This window comes from Aquarana catesbeiana, linkage group LG08, assembly GCF_042186555.1.
Source record: "Aquarana catesbeiana isolate 2022-GZ linkage group LG08, ASM4218655v1, whole genome shotgun sequence".
Taxonomy (NCBI): Eukaryota; Metazoa; Chordata; class Amphibia; order Anura; family Ranidae; genus Aquarana; species Aquarana catesbeiana.
In genome coordinates, this window is record NC_133331.1 from 190,083,899 (window position 1) to 190,104,605 (window position 20,707).

General features: G+C 42.5%; 1 long non-coding RNA gene across 1 annotated transcript in view; it reads right to left on the reverse strand.

Moving 5' to 3' along the window:
• Positions 1–273: 273 nt before the first annotated feature.
• The window catches only part of LOC141106185 (uncharacterized), a 527,211-nt gene continuing 506,777 nt past the window's right edge, over positions 274–20,707 (reverse strand). The window contains exon 3 of the long non-coding RNA XR_012235686.1: positions 274–1,013. This is a non-coding gene — a long non-coding RNA (uncharacterized lncRNA). The remainder of the gene's footprint in view (positions 1,014–20,707) is intronic.

Genomic DNA, 20,707 nt, shown 5'->3' on the forward strand with positions numbered 1-20,707 from the left:
CCAAAAATCATATTTAAACTTTAAACATAAAATATATTCTTAACCCCAGTTGAGCTAGAAGACACTGTCCCCACTCTCAGACACCTCATCTAGGATCTAACTGTGTCAACAGATGGGCTTGGCACCCCCCCCTCCTCGCTTTCTTCCCTCCATTCTAGTGTACTAATACAAAATTTCAACTTTAACCCTTTGTTTCTCACTTGTGAACCACCACTCTTTACCCCCCGCTACTGGCCCCCACCCCCCTCCCCCCCAACCCTGTGCAAATGTAATGTTACTCCCACACACACAGCATTGCTAATTATGTTAAGGGGAAAGATGTATTTATACTTTCCTTATTCTCTTTCCTCTTAATTCCCCCTCCCTCTCTCTTCTCACAGCACCACCTATAAACTAATGTTTGAAATTAAAATCCTATATTCATATTATTGCAGCTTTGTAGATTCCAACCACATATTTCTACTCTAGTCTCCTCTCTCAATCCCTCATGGGGACAACCCATATTATCCAGCCAGGGCTTCCACATCTTTAAAAATCTATCAAAATTTCCTCTTCTAGTATATACCACTTTTGTCTTCCACACTGTAGTATTTACCACCTTAACCCAATCTTCAGATGCCGGTGGACTCCTTGATTGCCAATTTTGCACAGTCAATTTCCTGGCTTGGAATAGGCACCTTGATATTACTGTTTCGGTGTTTGCACTCCAATTTCCTCCATATATCCTAACACACATATTCTATCTACAGAACACATTTCAACAGCATGAACAAAATAGAGTCTCTTGTGCTTAAATGAACAATACAGTGAAAGTCCATGTCATTTCCCTCCTTTTGTTTATTTTACACCATTCTTCTCCACGTTACATTCAGCCGATTGCTGGTAACTCCTGTTACATTGGCGCAGAGAAACGGCGTCCTGTTCAGCTCTCTCCTAATTTTCTCAGAATAATGGGTTCATCAGGGCTGGTGGACCATTTCTTGGTACAGCGGGTAGTCACACAGAGGCATAGCCTGATGAGGAAGTAAATGACAAATATGAGAAATAGGAACATTACAATGTAAGTGCCTAGTTTCTGTAACCATGTTGCTATGCTATATAAAAAGTCACCAAAGCCTCCTAATCCCTTAAAGGGGTTCCATCCATCTTTAGCAATATCTCTGGCCTTATTCTGTAGTTATTTTATTTTAGCAAGATGCCCTTTAATAATGTCCTCATTATCAGAAATGTATATACAACAGTCAGTGTGAAATACCTTACACATCCCACCTTGAGCTGCAGTGAGATAATTTAGCATTAATCTATGCTCTAATACTACTTTTTTAAGCTGAGACATTTCTTCACTTAATAAACCTATATCAGTGGTAGTAAGGTTAACAAACTCATTTATTGTAGTGTAATTATTTATTCTTTTCATTGCTTCAATTCCCCATCCTGTCCAGGAAGGGAACCATGACCATGCCATGTCACCTTCAGTGAACAGTTCTCTTTTGAACACTAAAGGGTATTCTGGACTTTGACCTGGTTGTACTGTATCTTTGCGAACAGCCTAGCTGCTAACTTCCCAATATAACATGTACCTGTAACATTAGTAGGAAACTAGGCGTAAGCTTTAACTCCACATATATAATATAACCCTCTACATATGGATGGTATACCAGCTCCTAAAAAACTGGAAGCAATAACATGGAATCTCAGGTAACCGATATTTTCACATATTGAAACTGTGAGCAATTTCTACTATGAAGGGTTCTATTTAGTTCTGGATCTGGGATATAATAATATTGACCATAGTTTCCTCCATAAACTGTAATCCTTGCTCCAATGCAATATGAATTGCCCAACCATGTACATTTAATGTTAAACGGGCATGTAATGTTTAGACAAATCTGTGGAGTGTCTATCTCTTTTGAAACCATCAATGTTACTGATCTGTGCTCATTAGCTGTGGAGACTATGTATGAGCCATTTATTCTGGTCCTGTTTAGATCAGTGAAGTTGAGAGGCATTGCTATCATGGGTATTGTTCCTGTTTGGGGATGTAAGTGAGAACACACCCAGCAGTTACTAGCATCGCTATGGGTTACAATTTTAGTCTGTGTCTGTGGTATGGAGACGAGTGAGGGGAAGATGGCCCCCACCCGTCTCCATACCATAGGAGGGTGGAAGCGACGTCATAACATCAGCTCCGCCCATACGTCTTAACCGGTTCCCGACCGGCGCAAGCTGATGTATGTCGGCAGAATGGCTCGGCTGGGCAAATGGGCGTACCCGTACGTCCCTTTAAATTTGTTGCCGTGCCATTGCGTGCACGCCGGCCAGGAGCTCTGTGAGTCAGGTTGTGGGTCCCGCGGACTCGATCGCCACGGGGATACCCGCGATCACCTCACGTAGAGGACGAACGGGGAGATGCTAATGTAAACAAGCATCTCCCTCGATCTGTGCTCATTAGCTGTGGAGACGATGTATGAGCCATATATTCTGGTTCTGTTTAGATCAGTGAAGTTGAGAGGCATTGCTATCATGGGTATTGTTCCTGTTTGGGGATGTAAGTGAGAACACACCCAGCAGTTACTAGCGTTGCTATTGGTTGCATACAATTTTAACATTTGGATGAAAGGGTTATTTTTCCATGTCTCAGTTCTCACAAACAAACAAAAAAAGAAACATCATTTTTTTTAAAGGATATCATCACTTCAGGATTTTCTTGCAGTGATTGTTGTGAATGCAGATGGGCTTTCCTTCCAACTTGACAGCAGAACCGGTTGTCAAAAGCACCAAATGTGGTCTGTTAAATTTTGGTTCTAGCCGGCATTTAGAGTTCTGCATTCCCGATGATCCCGATCAAAGAGTGGTTCCTTCTGGATACTCTGCCAAACTCCTGAAATTACTCGCCAACTGTTATGGAATTACTTCTGTTTTTAGAGTCCCAATCAGAAATACCTTATTTATCGGCGTATAACATGCGCCGGCGTATAACACGCACCCCAAGTTTAGGAGGGAATTTTAAGGAAAAAAACTTTTAGGAGGGACGTTTAAGGAAAAAAACTTACATTTAAATGCCCATCAATGCAGCCTTATCAGTGTCCATCTGCAGCCTTGTCAGTGTCAGTGTAGCCTTGTCAGTGTAGCATTGTCAGTGTCCATCTGTAGCCTTGTCCATCATTGCAGCCTTGTCAGTGTCCATCTGCAGCCTTGTCAGTGTCAGTGTAGCCTTGTCAGTGTAGCATTGTCAGTGTCCATTTGTAGCCTTGTCCATCATTTCAGCCTTGTCAGTGTCCATCTGCAGCCTTGCCCCTGTGTCATTTGCAGACTACTGCCGTTTAAAAATGGCATCGCCGTTCTTGGCGGCTTTCGGCCGCTCTTGGCTATTCTCGGCGGCTGTCGGCCACTCTCGGCGGCTTTCGGACACTCTCAGCCATTCTCGGCGGCTCTTGGCCGCTCTCGGCGGTTTTTGACCGTTCTCGGCAGCTTTCAGACGCACTCGGCCGCTCTTGGTGGCTTTCGGCGGCTCACGCGGGACTGCAAGAGCTGCCAAAAGCCGCCGGGAGCGGCCCGAAAGCCGCCAAAGGGCTCATAGTCGGGGGGGGGATCAGCATATAACACGCACCCACGATTTCCACCTGATTTTAAGGGGAAAAAAGTGCGTGTTATACGCCAATAAATACGGTAATTCCATAACAAGGAAAACGGAGAGCTGTGTTTCTGCTTAGCAGATGCACAAAATCTCCATTTTCCCCTCTGGCAGAACGGCGATCTGCCTTGTTTACATCGGTAGACCACCGTTCTGCCTCTCCTCAGAACGATCGTCAGGTCCCGCTGAGTCCAACTCTGGCTCCGGCAGCGTGCACGCCCCCGACCCAATGATAAAATCACATACAGGTACGTGATTTTGCACTTAAGGGCCGCCCTGCCGCAGTATATGTATGTGGGGCGGTCTTTAAGTGGTTAAAGCATTTCTGAACCATTTCAAATCAAGTCTGTCCCCATAGAAAAGCTAGGGAATAGCTGAGTTTCCTCTTAGAAGAACATGAAATGGAGAAGCCCAGCTTTGAAATATACTTTACAACCTTATGTTAAGAGTGAAAGGCAGAGCTTGATAGGCCACTAAGAGCCAACTAAATCAGTCAACATCCCAAACAGCGACTATAAAGAAACTTAACCCCAAGAGGGACTTTGAGGACAGATAAGGGAAGGGTAAGAGTAAGAAGCATAATATAAGTAAAAAGTATAACAAAAGTTTATTGGTTACAATTAATAAAATGTTCCCAAAATGGGGACGTATGTATAAAAAAGATGACAACATAATTTGACATATATGCAAAAAAGCACCCTGATCAAAAGGTACGCTGGAGCACCAAACCGGCCTACTAGGAGTGAGAGTCCACCAGGATTGTGAAGGTGTTCACAGCTTGACCCGAAACCAGTGTGTTTCGGAAATTTTATATAATTTTCCTTTCTCAGGGGAGAGGATGAGGGTGCAATATGTCTCCAAAAGTAATCATCATAGGTAATAACCACTTACCGACCGGCTCCTGTACATATACGTCTGCACTTTAAAGATGGATATCTCGGTAACAGCAGCAGCTGCTGCCACAACTGAGGTATACATCTTTTCAGGAGCCGGTCGTGTTTACGATAATGGTGGTCTCTGCAGTGGATTAGCCACGAGATCACTGTTATCGGCGATGGGAGAGGTGCCACCCCCCTCCCACCGTTCTCCCGTGCCCTCCGCCGCTTACTGAGCTGTCGGCGGAGGCGATCGGGACCTGTCATGTCTGTGGTATGGAGACGAGTGAGGGGAAGATGGCCCCCACCCGTCTCCATACCATAGGAGGGTGGAAGCGACATCATAACATCAGCTCCGCCCATACGTCTTCACCGGTTCCGACCGGCGCACGCCGATGTACGTCGGCAGAATGGCACGGCTGGGCAAATGGGCGTATTCGTATGTCCCTTAAAATTTGCCACCATGCCATTGCGTGCGCGCCAGCCGGGAGCTCCGTGAGTCGGGTTGTGGGTCCCACGAACTCGATCGCCGCGGGGATACCCGCGATCACCTCACGGAGAGGACGAACGGGGAGATGCTAATGTAAACAAGCATCTCCCCGTTCTGCCTAATAACAGTGTCACTGATCTCTGCTCCTTGTGTTCGGGAGCAGAGATCAGTGACGTGTCACACGTAGCCACACCCCCCCACAGTTAGAAACACTCCCCAGGACATACTTAACCCTTATACTGCCCCCTAGTGGTTAACCCCTTCACTGTCAGTGTCATTTACACAGGAATCAGTGCATTTGTATAGCACTGATTGCTGTATAAATGACAATGGTCCCAAAAATGTGTCAAAAATGTCCGATGTGTCCGCCATAATGTCGCAGTCACGATAAAAATCGCAGATTGCCGCCACTACTAGTAAAAAAAAGAATAATAAAAATGCCATAAAACTACCCCTATTTTGTAAACGCTATAACTTTTGCGCAAACCAATCAATAAACGCTTATTGCAATTTTTTTTTACCAAAAATATGTAGAAGAATACGTATCGGCCTAAATTGAGGAAAAAATGTTTTTTAAAATATTTTTTGGGGATATTTATTATTGCAAAAAGTAAAAAATAATGCGTTTTTTTCAAAATTGTCGCTATTTTTTTTGTTTATAGCACAAAAAATAAAAACCGCAGAGGCGATCAAATACCACCAAAAGAAAGCTCTATTTGTGGGGAAAAAAGGATGTCAATTTTGTTTGGGAGCCACGTCGCAATTGTCAGTTAAAGCGACGCAGTACCGAATCGCAAAAAACACTCTGGTCAGGAAGGGGGTAAATTCTTCCAGAGCTGAAGTGGTCAAAAGGCCATTTTTTTGTTGTCATTTTTTCAAATGACAAAATTTTTTTTTTTTTTTTTTTTTTTTGCATTTAAGTCCAAATATGAGATCTGAGAACTTTTTAGTTTCAATAATTTTTATTGAGTTTTATAAGAACAGGTAAAACAAAGGAAGAGAAATATCATATAGGTAGTAACCGTATACATAGAAATTTGCTATTATTGTTCCATTGTTAAAACTTTTACATCAATAACATCTTAGTGGAAATTATATATATATATATAAGGTAGCACGACAGGATTAACATTGGTATAATTCTAAGTGTGCATCTCAACCACCCGGCACCCCAATGGGAACTCTCTGTACCTCGGTAGACGAGCGCACACTCTGTTAATATCATCCTATCTCTATTACCTACTCGTAGGCTAAGTTGTGTATTTCAGATGTAACTGCACCAAGGTAATGTTATGCTTCAACTTCATATAGAACAATAGTTATATAAAGAGGTGGTAAATAGGCAGTTTTACGTAAAGAAAAAAGAGAAAAAAAAGAAAAAAAAAAAAGAAAAAGGGTAAAAGGATATCTAGTATAGATATATCAGGCAAACATGACTCCCTCTCTCACTTAGTGCAAAATGTATGATACCAATCTATCCATGGTTTCCAAATCAGACTTTTGGATGTGTAAGTGCCTTGAGAGGCAGCAAACATAAGTTCCTATGATATGTGGAGATTAGTGGTTCTGATCACGTCATTAAGGGTTGGTGTTTCAGCTTTCAACCATCTTCTCGTCAACTCAAGACGAGCACTGGTAAGGATCTGGGTGACTATATGTCTCATAGAATGAGGTACCATATCTATTCCTAAGGATAGGATAGCCATGTTGGAGGTATGATAGAATTGGGCTTTGGTAATCTGCTCTATAAAATGGAAGATATTGGACCAATAGATTCTCAATCTTGGGCATGACCAAAATATATGTATGATGGAACCTCTTTGGCCGCACTTTCTCCAGCATAGTGGAGATATATGGGAGTTAAATCCTGCTAGTCGTGTAGGGGTTAAGTACCATCTTAAGAGTATTTTTTGGTATAGTTCCCACAAGTTAACACTTCTGGTGGCCTTGTATATGGACGAGATTGCTTGTTTCCATTGCTCTAGAGTGTAGGATGTATTGAAATCAATTTCCCAAGTCCTCATAGAAGGTGTCTTGCTGAATATTGATTTCTGGTGCAAGAGGTTATAAAATAAGGAGATGCCTTTGATGGAGGTCGTGGGATTCGTGAAATATAGATAAACCTTCCATAAAATATTTGTGTTAGTATCATTGACAGAGGACAGTAAATGTGATATTTGTAAATACGCATAATATTCTTTAGAATCTAAATTATGTTCTATTTGAATTGCTCTAAAAGTCTTTATTGTAGGCCCTATGTAAATATCTTCAACTGTTTTAGGGCCCTTGGATTCCCAATGTTTACCATTTATATTTGGTATCAACAGTTGTAAACTGGTGATAGGAAGGGGAATGGATTTCAGAGGATTATCAGTAACAGGAGTGTTTAGGAATGTTTTCCATGTGTTAATAGATGCTTCCATTGTGGGTGAAAGTTTGGGGGGAGAGTGTGGCATCATTCTGCAGGCCAATATTAGGTCATATAAGCTATGATTAGGGGATTGGAAAGATTCCAATTCTTGCCATCTTGATATATGATTTCCAGGAAACCAATATTTTAGTTGGGCCAAAATTGCCGCAAGATAGTAGTCCTTCAATAGGACATGTCCCACTCCTCCTGTCCTTCTGGATTTGATAAGCTAATGGAATGCACATTTAGCCTTTCTTCCCTGCCAAAGGAATCCATTAACCATGGACTGCGCTTTGACAAAGAAACTATCTGGGACTGGTATTGGAAGGGCCCTGAATAAATAAATGAATTGGGGGAGTATCATCATTTTAAAGGCCGCAAGACGGCCTGACCATGTGAATTCTGCTCTATTTATTGTTTGCAGTTTTTGGTTTAGGTTTAGTAAAAAATGAGTATAGTTTGTTTCTGCTATTTTTTTTGTATCAGCTGTAAGTGTTATTCCTAAATATTTTATCCCTTCTGTAGTCCATTTGTACGGAAATTGTGATTTAAGCTTATTGCTAGTAGTACTGTCTATTCCCAAACCTAAAATATACGATTTATTTTCATTGACTTTATAATATGAGATTGTGTTGAATAAATTTAACGCCTCATGTGCCGCCATAAGGGAAGAGACCACCTCTGTCAATATCATGATAATGTCATCTGCGAATAAACTTATAGAGTGAGTATCCTTACCAACAGGAAATCCTTTTATATTTGGATGACTTCTAATATATATGGCCAGGGGTTCCATTAATAAATTAAAGATTAGAGGGGACAACGAGCATCCTTGCCTTGTACCATTTGATATACTAAAAGGTTTTGAAATAGTTCCAGATATATAGACCTTGGCAGACGGAGTAGAATATAGAGCCATAATGGCAGAAAGGATAGGTCCTACAAAACCAAATGATTCTAATACTTTGGTTAGATATAGCCAATGTATACAGTCAAAGGCCTTCTCTGCATCCAACGCCAGGAGCAGAGAAGGCCTCTGGTGCACCTTCGCCATATGAATGATATTAATCATGCGTCTAGTCGCATCCGAAGTTTGTCTATATTTTGTAAAGCCTGTTTGATCAGGGTGGATAAGGTTAGGCAGAATGTCAACTAGACGTAGTGCTATGATCTTGGCATACAATTTAAGATCAGTGTTTAGTAAAGATATTGGCCTAAAATTTGAGGGAGAGGTGGGCTCCTTTCCTGGCTTTGGCAAAGCCACAACCAAAGCTTCTAGCATTTCTGGAGGGAAAGAGGCAGAGGTAGCTGCTGAACTAAATATATGAGTCAAGAAGCGGGTCAGTAGGGTCTTAAATTCTCTATAGTATTCTCCACAAAAACCGTCCGGTCCTGGGGATTTATTCGTAGGGAGTGAGTTAATAGCTTTATGTATTTCTGCATCGGTAAATGGTTGGTTAAGAGCTTGGATCTGGTGTGTAGTTAGTAGTTGTGTGTGTGTAGTTTCGGTATGGATAATTTACTTAAAAAGTCATTAATTGCGTCAGGGGTGGGTTGAATGGTGGATGGGTCGTCTTTTAGATTGTAAAGAGATCTATAATAGTGGCTGAAAGCATCAGCAATTTTTTGTGGGTGATATTCTTTTTGATTGGTGGATGGATGTATTATAAATGGTATTCTCGATTTATACCTATGACCTTGAATATTCTGTGCTAAAAGTTTTCCTGCCTTATTTCCGTTCACATAATAAGTCATTTTGGCTTTCTCAAAATTTTCTAATAGGTAAATTCTCAGTTCGGATCTCAGTTGTGTCAATTTTTGGGAAGTATTTTGGGGGTAATTTTGTTTGTTTTTGGTTTCTAATTCAGAGATATGTTTTAACAATTCAGTCAGTCGTTGCTGCCTCTGCCTTTTCACCCTTGCGCTCAGTTGTATAAAAACGCCTCTTATGAACACTTTATGGGCCTTCCATAATATAAAAGGGCTTTGTACTGAACCCGTATTTTCAGCAAAAAAATTAGTTAAGTGGTTGTTAATCTGTTCTTTAAAGTCTTGTTGCTGTAGCAAGTAGGTGTTAATTCTCCAATTGGGCTGTGTCTGGGAGAAGCAGAATCCAATAACGTCAGTACTATAGACGCGTGGTCCGACCACGTTATAGAGTTGATAGATACTGCTTTAGTTCCTAATAAAACAGGTTGGTCCACTATGAAGAGATCAATTCTTGTATAAACTTTATGCGCTGCAGAAAAAAATGTAAAGTCTTTTTCGTTGGCATGAAAGCAACGCCAGGCGTCATATAGATTATACTTGTGAAGGGAAGTTGACAGTATAGGAGTGTAGCGTATGGATTTAGATGTAGAGTCTATTGATGGATCCGGGGTAGCATTGAAATCACCACATAGTATAAGCGGTCCTCTTTGACACTTTCTGATTTTTCTCATTAGTTTGTTAAAGAAGTGTACTTGATGCTTATTAGGGGAGTAAGCAGTTACTAGGGTGTACATTGAAGAATTCAGTTCGCATATCAGAATTAGGTATCTACCCAGAGGATCTCGGATTTCCTGATGTAGAGTGAATGCTACAGAATCTCTTATGGCTATTAGTACTCCTTTCGTTTTAGAATCCGCATTGGCAGTGAAAACATGCGGAAAGCTTTTGTGGGTACATTTCGGTGGTGCTTGGTTGTATAAGTGAGTTTCTTGAGCATATAATATATCTCCTTGATGTGACAATGCTTCTTGCCATAGTGATTTGCATTTCATGGGGTGATTGAGCCCCTTAGCATTAATGGAGATTATGTTAATAGGCATTGGTTTTATATGAGGTAAGCTTTAAAATTAAGACCAGCATCCCAATTTTAGTGCTTAGTCCACATATGCTTGGTGCAATTAGGACTCTATGTGTTAGTGTAGACTTACTTGTATAGGTCATAAGTTATCTTTTGGCATAAGAGAGGTTGTTCAGCATTGGAGGGTAAATTCGAAGCCGATTCCCATCGTAGAAGCTTCTGTTCTTTTTCCTGTGTGGAAGAGGTGGGAGTGTGGGTGAAGCGATGCTGCCTACATCCCAAAAGCAACGACAAGAACATAGAAAAAATATAAAGTATAAGCAAAAAGAAAAACAAAGGATTTTTAACTTTCAACTTTGGTACATCGCAATTGATGCAACATATACGGGGGGGGGGGTAAAAAATACCCAAGAACAGCAGTTTGCTGTTACATGTAGCTGGGGGATAAGTTCAATCTTGAGGACTTCATTAGTCAGGGACTAAAAGAAAAGAATATAGACCAGCTTTATCTGTTCAAGAATAAGAGGTGGCATTTTTTGCTGTAACCGTTTTCCATTCTTGTGATAAGTGGCGCGGAGTGCTAGTGGCTGCAGTTTCTTCCGGGGGGTCAGGGAGGATACCCCATTCTTTCAGAAGGTTGATGCCCTTCTCCAGGGATGTCACTGTGTAAGTGCGGTTGCCCTTAGTGATATTTATTTGTGGGATACCCCCATCTGTACACAATTTTGTGGTTGCGTAGTACTTTTGTCACTGTGTTCAGGTTTTTATGTTTTTGCAGGGTGTACTGTGACAAGTCTGCAAAAAATTGTAGATTGTGATATTGTGACGGAATCTGCTCTTGTTTTCTCATTGTGGTCATCAGTTGTTAGTTCACGTGAAGGAAATGCAGCCTGAGTATTACGTCTCTAGGTATCAGGTCTGGCAAGTGGGACGGCTTAGGCAGACGGTGAATTCTATCAATGGTAATGTCTAAGTCCGTAAGACTTGGCATAAGAGATTTGAACAAAGTGGCAGTGTATGGGTCCAGAGACTGTTGTTGCACAGATTCAGGGACCCCCCTAATTTTTAAATTAGTCCTTCTGGATCTGTCCTCCATGTCTGCCAGCTTTGCCTAGATCCATTCGTTATCTGCTTCAGTTTCCTCCTGAGCGTCGACCAGGCAATAATTAGTGGAAGCATATTCCCCCATTTTTGTCTCTATATGATCCACTCTATTCCCCATATCCTGTATCTTTGTTCATACGGTGCATATATCCTGCCATGTCAGATTGTAATGTGCTTCTCAAAGATAGCAGCATCTCTTTTAATACTATATCTAGTACTGGTTGGTTTTGTGTGGGGAAAGATTCAATCGATTCTGGGAGTTCTCTGGTGTCCTCCCCAAAATCTGAGACCGGGCTTCCTGTGTTACGGAATCCGTTAGCATCCAGCCTGGGTTTTGTTTTGGCTGGACTGCAGGTGGATGGAGTGGATGGATTCTGCATCTTATCCCTTGGGGAGCTTTTATTTTGGGAACGATTACCTGCTTGAGATGATCATTGTTGTGCTGGAGCCGCCGCTGTGGAGTAGGCCTCGGCGCCATCTTGCTCATCTGCTCTGCCGTTTGGGGAATAAAAGTTCGTGAGACGCTGGACCTTTCCGTCCTTTCTCCACTTCCCGGGCATAGTTGTGGGGTCTCCCAGCCTTGCCCACTGCCAGATCCTATAATTTTTCGCTTCGGATGGTCGTTGTGTGACGCTACTGTTCCCTATCTCGCCGGAGCTCCGGTCTCACACGTCCATCCGGCTCGATCTGAGGACTTTTTGACCCCAGATCTCATATTTAAGAGGACCTATCATGCTTTTTTCTATTACAAGGGATGTTTACATTCCTTGTAATAGGAATAAAAGTGATCCAAATTTAAAAAAAGAAAACTGTGAAAAAATAAATAAAATAAAGGAAAATAAATAAGAAAAACATTTTTTTTTAAAGCGCCCCATCCCGATGAGCTTTCGCGCAGAAGTGAACGCATACGTGAATAGCGCCCGCATAACGGTGGTCAAACCACACATGTGAGGTATCGCCGCAATCGTTAGAGCGAGAGCAATAATTATATATATATATATATATATATATATATATATATATATATATAATGTTTGGGGGTTCTAAATAATTTTCTAGCAAAAAAACTGTTTAAAACTTGTAAACACCCAAATCTCAAAACGAGGCTAGTCTTTAAGTGGTTAAAAGCAAATATATGTTAGTAGTGTGTTCCAGCAGCATATCCAGACCGGCTAAACATAACAAAGGTAGGTGCATCCAAAGAGACCAGCTCCGTGCAACATGTGGGGACCATAACAAGTAGCATATGAGTATGTCACCTCTACTGCAGAGGGAGGGTGGGCAAATTGTGGAGCACACTACTAACATACATTTTATTAATACCCATGATGATTACTTTTGTAGACATATTTCACCCACATCCTCTACCCCAGAGGATGGAAAATTATATAACATTATGCTTCTTACCCTTCCCCTTCCCCTATCTGTCCTCAAAGTCCCTGTTGGGGTTAATTTTCTTTATAGCCTTATGTTAGGACAAACGGCGTTCAAAGCTAGTTTACAATTGACATTGAGATCTGCCATCACAGTACAGACAGGGTTAATTATGGCAAATATATCTCTACAGCCTCCTCATAAACAAATGAGAACATGTGACATATACTGTATAATGTAGGTGCTATGGCAATTTGCCTGCAAAAGTGAAAATAAAATGAAGCACAAAATTATATTTTTGTTGGGTAAACATCTAGCTCATCAACTCACCATGTAATGGAGATGAACAAAGGAAGGCAAACTTTTGTGACAACCAGTGTCCCCCAGTTACCTGTCTATTTATAGGGTTGCAGTGTACTTTAGATTAGGAAGACTGCTGCCTGTTTTTGAATGTTTAGATGAACAAGTGAGTGGATTAGTGTTAGTGACACATGTGTTGGGTTGTTTGTTCTCTGTTCTCTAAAGTAATAATTGCCAATCTGTAAAAGCGTGTGTGATAATTACTGCAGACAGTGTTCAGAAGTTTTAATCATTGCTCCTAAAGAAGACCTACAAGGCTGTTTGTCAGAAGTGTTCCCTAAAATAGGCACATTTCATGCAAGCTTTCCATGGCCAATATATATCATATAACACTCTAGCCATTAAATTAGAAATCCTGCAGCATACTTGAAGGCAGGGAGTGTCGTGGTTGGGATTCAAAGCAGCGACCCTTTTTTTTTTTTTTTTTTTTTACTGCTAGGCGAAAGTGCTATCCACTACACCACTGTGCCACTCACCAAAGCTAAAAATGATAAGAACCTTGGAGAAATGGTGGGTTTCTTGCAACTAACAGCATAGACGAAGATAGTTCCTTTGTCTTTGGCAATAACTAGACAAAAATACTCAGAGAAATCATATAGAGGATCATAGCGCAACAAACTTTTCAAAGTGGATATAAGCAGGTAAATGTAAAAATGCCCACTTATATTTAATTGTGCAATATGTCAGCACCAACATATAGAGCTTAGATTGAATTTGCACGCCGTCCTACAAGCCACGGCGTGCGTTTCAAATCCCAGAGGTTGGAAACCAGCAGGACCAGATATGATGTCAGTGAAAGCGGACACGCAGCCTCTATGCCTTTCGTGTTATACACATCATCAGGAAGCTTCCTGATGATGTGTGTAACACGAAATGCATAGTGGGAGTTCGAACTATAGAAAATACTGGGTGGGGTGCCTTCATGGGGCTCTGTAGCTAACGCATGCATTTGCAAATGTGTGCAGACAAAAACCCCTGTTAACGTATACTGTTAGACAGGATAATTCAGTTGGTGTATTTTTAACAGCGTGTTTAGCACATCCAAAGTCTTGAACTAGTTAAATAAGTGCCATGTAAGTGAGTTTTCCCATTGAAGTCAATGTAAACAAAAATAATTTGTTCTGCATTGACTTCAATGGGATACAATACCGAATGCGGCCAGAGGCGGGGGGCGCCGGAGAGCCTCGGAAACGTCCAAAAGGCCCGAGGACACTTTGGTGGACCTTGGCAAACCTCGGAAAGACTTCCTACCCGAGATTTGCCGAGGTCAGACGTGCTGTACTCGGGCCTTTCCGTGCATTTCCGAATGTGACGCTCGTCTCTGCTCGGCTCCGGCGCCCACCCCCCACCTCAGGCCAAAAGCGGTACCGAGTTACGATTTTTTAGAATACAGTGCTCGTATTGCGAAACGCTTGCTAACCACGTTACTCGCAATTCAAGGCTCCACTGTATACTCCTTCCGGATGCTGTTGAATAGATGGGCCCTTCAGCTATCCCCCATTGGTGACCCACCCTAACTAGACCCAATACTCACTGACAGTACCGGGACAAGATAATTTAGAGCCCAGGGCGATCATGCCAAACTGCCCCCCTCCCCAAGATGTATGAGCATTATGTGTCAGCAAACACCCCTCCCCCAAAATTGAACACGAATCTGCATGCTTACCTCCTAAGCATAAATTCCCCTCCTCCCAGGACAAATCCGCCCCCCTGCTGAAATTCCTGCTCCAGCACAAATCTTTGCCTCCCCCCCAAAAAATCACTCTTCTAGCACAAATCTTCTACCCCTCAAACTGCACAACCTCCCCCCACTCCAAAAACCCCTCCCAGCACAAATTACCCCCCCCCCCCCCCATTTCTCTTCCTAGCACAAATTCTCCCCCCCAGAAAAATACCCTTCAAATCCCCCCTCCTAGCACAAATCCTTTTCTCCTATCCCTTTCCCTACACAAATCTCCATAAACCACCTCTCCCAGCACTTTCATCCAAATGTCCCCTCCTAGAACAATTTTTCATCCAAATGTCCCCTCCTAGAATATGTCTTACCCCCTGCTGCCCCCCCAGCTCCCCCTCCCAACACAAATCCCCTCCCTCCAATCTCCTCACAGTGCCCCCCCGCCACACATGATGCCACAGTGCCCAGGGCAGCCGCCCCTCCTGCCCATCCCTTGTCCCGGCCCTGCTTACTGACTCTCCAGTAGCGAAAAGAGCGCTTTAGTTAAAAAAGAACAAAAGCCCTGAGTAAGAAAATTTGTTAAAGCAGTATGGAAATAACAGGGCAATTGTAATAACAGTTTCAGAAACAAACACTGTTATAAAGAGATATAAAGGACAACAATGTGGCCTAATTCTGAGGCCCTGGCTATACTGTACCTCTAGCCAGTGGAAGGTCTATAGCGCAGTCTGCTGCCTGTGAACTCCCGTTGAAGTGCTCATTCTCAAGAGAGTACCTTTAATCAGATAGAATGCCCCTAAAGTCTTTGGCCAACTCTCCATATAGCAGCAGAGTTCCTAAGTAACTAGAAACCTGGTCAGTATAAGTACAGATGGCTAAGAGGCCTCTCACCACTAATGCTATTCCATAGCTCCCAACTGTCCCTAATTCCGAGGGACTGTCCCTGATTTGGAACAATGTCTCTCTGTCCCTCTCTCATCCTCATTTGTCCCTCATTTTGGTCTGATCTATTTAGTTGTATATAAAATGCACTTTTTATCTTTCAAAAAGTGTTTCCCAGTGTTAAACCTTTCATCCAATTTCTAAATTGCTGCATTTGTAAATGTCAAAAGCCAATATAAAGGAATAATATTGATAAAAAAAAAAGAGCACTTGTGTTAACTCATGTTTTTGTATAATGCCCCTTAAGGGGGTGTGGCGGGGGGGGGGTGTCCTATGCCTACATAATTTTGCCAGTAGGTGTCCCTCGTTTCCATCTCAAAAATTCGGGAGGTATGCTATTCAGTTTCCATTCCCTGAGGCCAGGCAAGAGGAGACACCACACATTGGGCTCCCCTGTCAAGCTTGCATTAGCTGGATCCTCAGGCTTCCTTGCAGCTCACAGTCTTCAGCCCGACTGGGCCTCTCCTTTTAGGAGCACCACACAGTAGAGCAAAATGAGACTTTCTCTCACTAGACTGTTTCCCACAGCAGCATGGTACTGTGCAGAAGCTAAGTTCTCTCCATGCTGGAGTCAAGATACCCTGATCTCTGCAGCCTGCTTCACAGCCCACCCATCTCTTTTCCTCAGCAGTCTTGTGGGGCTCTCCCTAAGGTCTCTGCTGATTTGTCCACAGCACAGTCCCTAGCATCACTCCAGATGTGGCTCTCAGTCCTTAGTGCAGGCTTTCCTCCTTCTTGGGCACCAGTGGGTGGGACTAGAAAAACGGGTCTGAAAAGCAGCCAATGGAGTTCCTCTTTCATTCTTCAACATAATGGCTTTTGCCCCTCCTGTATTGAAGACACTTCCTGGCACCAGTGGGTAAAGCTGAAGTCTGAGGTTGCTGTGGCCTATCAGGTTCTTTCTTTTTTTCCCCTCTCCTTATACGCTGTCCATCAAAGGCCAGGGAAGGAAAGGTAAGCTGCATTGGTGACGATGCACTAGGCCAGTGATAGCAGACCTCGGCACCCCAGATGTTTTGTAACTACATTTCCGATGATGCTCATGCACTCTTCAGTGTAGATGATAATCATGCAAAATGTAGTTCCAAAATATCTGGGGTGCCAAGGTTTGCCATCACTGACCTAGGCTGTATGACTCTCAGGGGAAATACTTGCAATGTTGCCATACAATCAGAAGTCATATACCATTCTCACCAAGCCCTTTAGTGTCTATGTTTTTCTAAAGATCCACCAGCATGGCGAGAAATCCACAGGCAGTGGGAAATTATGTATTGTGCCCCCATTTCAACCACTTCAGCCAGAATTTTTTGACACATATATACAGATATAATTCAGTAAGGGCACCACATGTGTTCAGAAAGTTAGTTTATTGGTTGACTAGCAGTATATAAAAAAAGGCCCAGCTACTGTGAGGAGATCCTACCAATATGCTACCAGAGTACTCCAGTTTCAGTGGGTCCAGTCCCCCCGTGTGAATTGGTCTGAGATCCCTCCAGCCATTCACCTTGGTTACTCTTGCATTTATTGTGAGGGAAGCTGTTTATAAGGATAAGTGCATTTAGCTGTCTTCTGTGCTGTTTTACCAAAGCTGTGATTCTCAGCTTGACTCTCTTTTTATATTCTCATAGGTACTATGCTATGCAGCCACATTGCTGTGAAAAGTCCATGTATCTGCAGTTTTTATGTGTTTGTGCACTCTTTTTTATTCTTCTGTACATGCATGTTTTTGCCATCCTAATTCTGTTTTGCATTATTGCTTATAAAATTGCACCTGTTTAGTAAACTGTAAATTTCAGTTACTCTGTCTGATCTTTCAGCCGATTACCCATTCTGTTAATGTAGACCGCTGCTGCCCAGATTATTTACCACATTGCCCTGTAGCATACTGTGGTGCTGAAGGAAAGCCTAAGGTCCTTATGACATAACAAGACCAACCTAAAAGATAACTCCACTTTCGTGGGAAAAAAAATATCAAATAAAAAAAAAAATAACATATACAATTGCGACACAAGTCATATTGTAATTTAATGTTATTAAAAATTACCTTTCCTTGTCAATCTGCAGTGCTGTCATTTTCTGTAAAATGCAATGCAATATGGCTACCTGTAGGCATTCTGTACACATATGGTGTACAGAATGCCTCCCAGATATGTAATTTTTTGCTTGTGGGATTGGCTTACTGATTTTTCCCAGAAGTCTGCACTAAGATATAAATCAGATTTTTGGCATCCCCTGTAATGAAAAAGTAATTTTTGGTGAGATATTCTCAAAGGGGAATCACATCTAAAGGGATGCAGACCCTGCAACTTTCCTCATTAGAGCCCTCCAGGTGCAGCAACTGATTGATAATTATAAAACCACTCCCATACCGATTCACTGAGCACATGGACACCAACAGCTATACCTTCAGAATAACAAAAGGAACCTGCAACAAAGTTTGTTAAAATCCTTGCAATGTACATAGAACACCCAGAGGGAAATGTTTTTTTGTCAACACAAGCCAACAAAGTTGCTATATTCAACTTTGCCTCCACTGGTTTCTGTCCTCTGTCTGCAGGAGACACACTTTATTAAAGAGACAGTGATAAAACTGAAACATAAGGACTTTTCCTGTCACTATCACTCAGTATATACATCTTATTCATGAAGAACAAATATATTAATACACAGGTCAGTTCCTTTCTCCTGCAGACAGGCGAAGATTGACAGTGGAGGACGGTATATACCCATATATATATATATATATATATATATATATATATATATATACAGGGCTTTTTTTCCTCAAACAATAGGTGCTGGAACTCAACCACGACCCCCCAAAACCCCTCCCCCCACACACACCCTATACAGAGTGCAGAGTTCATGGGGGTTAGACACAGAGTGCAGAGCTGTCACTTGTAAACACAGAGAAACAGAGTGCAGAGCTGTCACTTGAAAACACAGAAACCAGACTTCTGCGTTTACAAGTGATTGTGGTGAGCAGGCACCAAAGGGTCTGAGCCAGAGGTGGTGGAACTGAGTTCCACCAAGTTCCCCCTGAAAAAAAGCCCTGTGTATATATATATATATATATATATATATATATATATAGCTTATTAGCAGGTATTCCATGTATACTGAACAATGTATTTACCCCCCTTTAAGATGGAGGTAATTAGACATGCATTAAAATTTACAGCAGACAAGCCAAGAGTTCCAGTCCTAGCAGTAGGAGACTTTAACACAGTGATGAATACACAATGGGATAAATTCCCTGTGTGGAAGAGAGCAGGACAGGAGGGATATACTCCACTATATAAAGTACTTATAGAATCAGGGATGAGAGATATCTGGCGGGAACATCACCCAGAAAAGCAAACGTTCTCATGTCACTCTGGTACTTATTTCACACTTTCCAGAATAGATGTGGCATTGGGGAATGTAGAAGTGTTACCCTTAATAAGGGATATATTATAAGGTACATGGCTAGGGGATTGTCAGACCATTCTCCCCTGGTTATGACAATGGGAGTGCGTGGGAGATAACAACAAAGGGAATGGAAGGTGAACCCTAGCTGGCTGCAGTTGATTCGGAGGAGCATATGATGAAGACACTTGGGAAATTTCTAGCGATTAATAGAGAGAGCACCAACATCTCAGGGTAAGGTATGGTATACACTTAGGCCTGGTTCACACCTATGTAGGTTGCAGTTGGCATATTCCAGGTGCATTTTGCATTTTTCAGTACAAGTTTTTGATCTATTTAGGTTTATGGAACCAAAAACCAGAAAAAAGTCCTATAGGAAACCATGTTAAATGGACTGTAGTGTGTTTCAGCAAAACTGAAAATGCACCAAATTATGCATAGGTATGAACCAGGCCATAAAGCATATCTTAGAGGGCTTATAAAACAACAAATCTCGAAAAATGAAAAAAATCAACATATCCTGCGTACACACGGGTGGACTTTTCTACCGGACTGGTCCGACGAACTTTTCGACGGACTTTCGACGGACTTTTGACAGACTTCCGACGGACTTTTTGGACTTGCCTACACACGATCACACCAAAGTCCGATGGATTCATACGTGATGACGTACGACCGGACTAAAATAAGGTAGCTAATAGTTGTCCTAGCGTGGGTTTTCGTCCTTTAGTCTAGCATACAGACAAGCGGATTTTTTGACCGGACTCGAGTCCGTCGGACAAATTTAAAACATGTTCCAAATCTAAAGTCTGTCAGATTTTTGACCGAAAAAGTCTGCTGCAGGTCCGATGGAGCCCACACACGGTCGGATTGTCCGCCGGATTCGGTCCGTCGGACCAGTCCGGTCGAAAAGTCCGCCCGTGTGTACACGGCATATGGATTTCGAACTGTCAGTTATGAAGGGGGTGAGTGAGGCCGGAAAAAATGTATATAGAAGATCCATCCCAAGGAAATATAAATGTAGCATCCTGATGTTTAGGCAGGGCTGCTATCAAATTTAGTTTCCAGGCTATAGTTGCCTTGGCCAATTGTTAGGAGGTCAATTGATTTCCCCCTAGTTCTGTAATTGCTGCACTTCTCTCTTCTGTCAGTAGGTGGCATTGTGGCTGGTGACATTAGATAAGACAAGGGCATGGCAAGGACAGATTATGAATGAATGGGGTGTCTCAGCCAATGGGCAGGGATTTTCTTTGGTCCCTTGGCCTGCTGGGAGCTCCTATTTATTGGGGTGGAGTCAGGTGATCGGGGTTCTGTGCCACCTTGACGGCTGTCTAGGACGTGTGTTATGCTGCCCCGGGCTGCTAGGTCGTAAGCCTGAGGCCCCTGCCGGGGACATCTGGCTGTTAGGCTTATCTAGCATCAGGAGAAGCAGTGTAAGGTTGGGACTGCGGGCTTGTAGTCCAACCAGAAGTAGCGTTTCCGCCGGCTGGGGAACCAGCTGTGGTCGGAGGTAGAGGGGAAGCTGTCGCCACTAAGGGACCATCCACCTTGTTACCGGAGACCACTGTGAGTAAGCTGAGGACAGTACCAGAGCAGACTTCTCACCAGTTGGGATGGTGAAGAAGTGGAAAAACTTCAGCAAGTGCC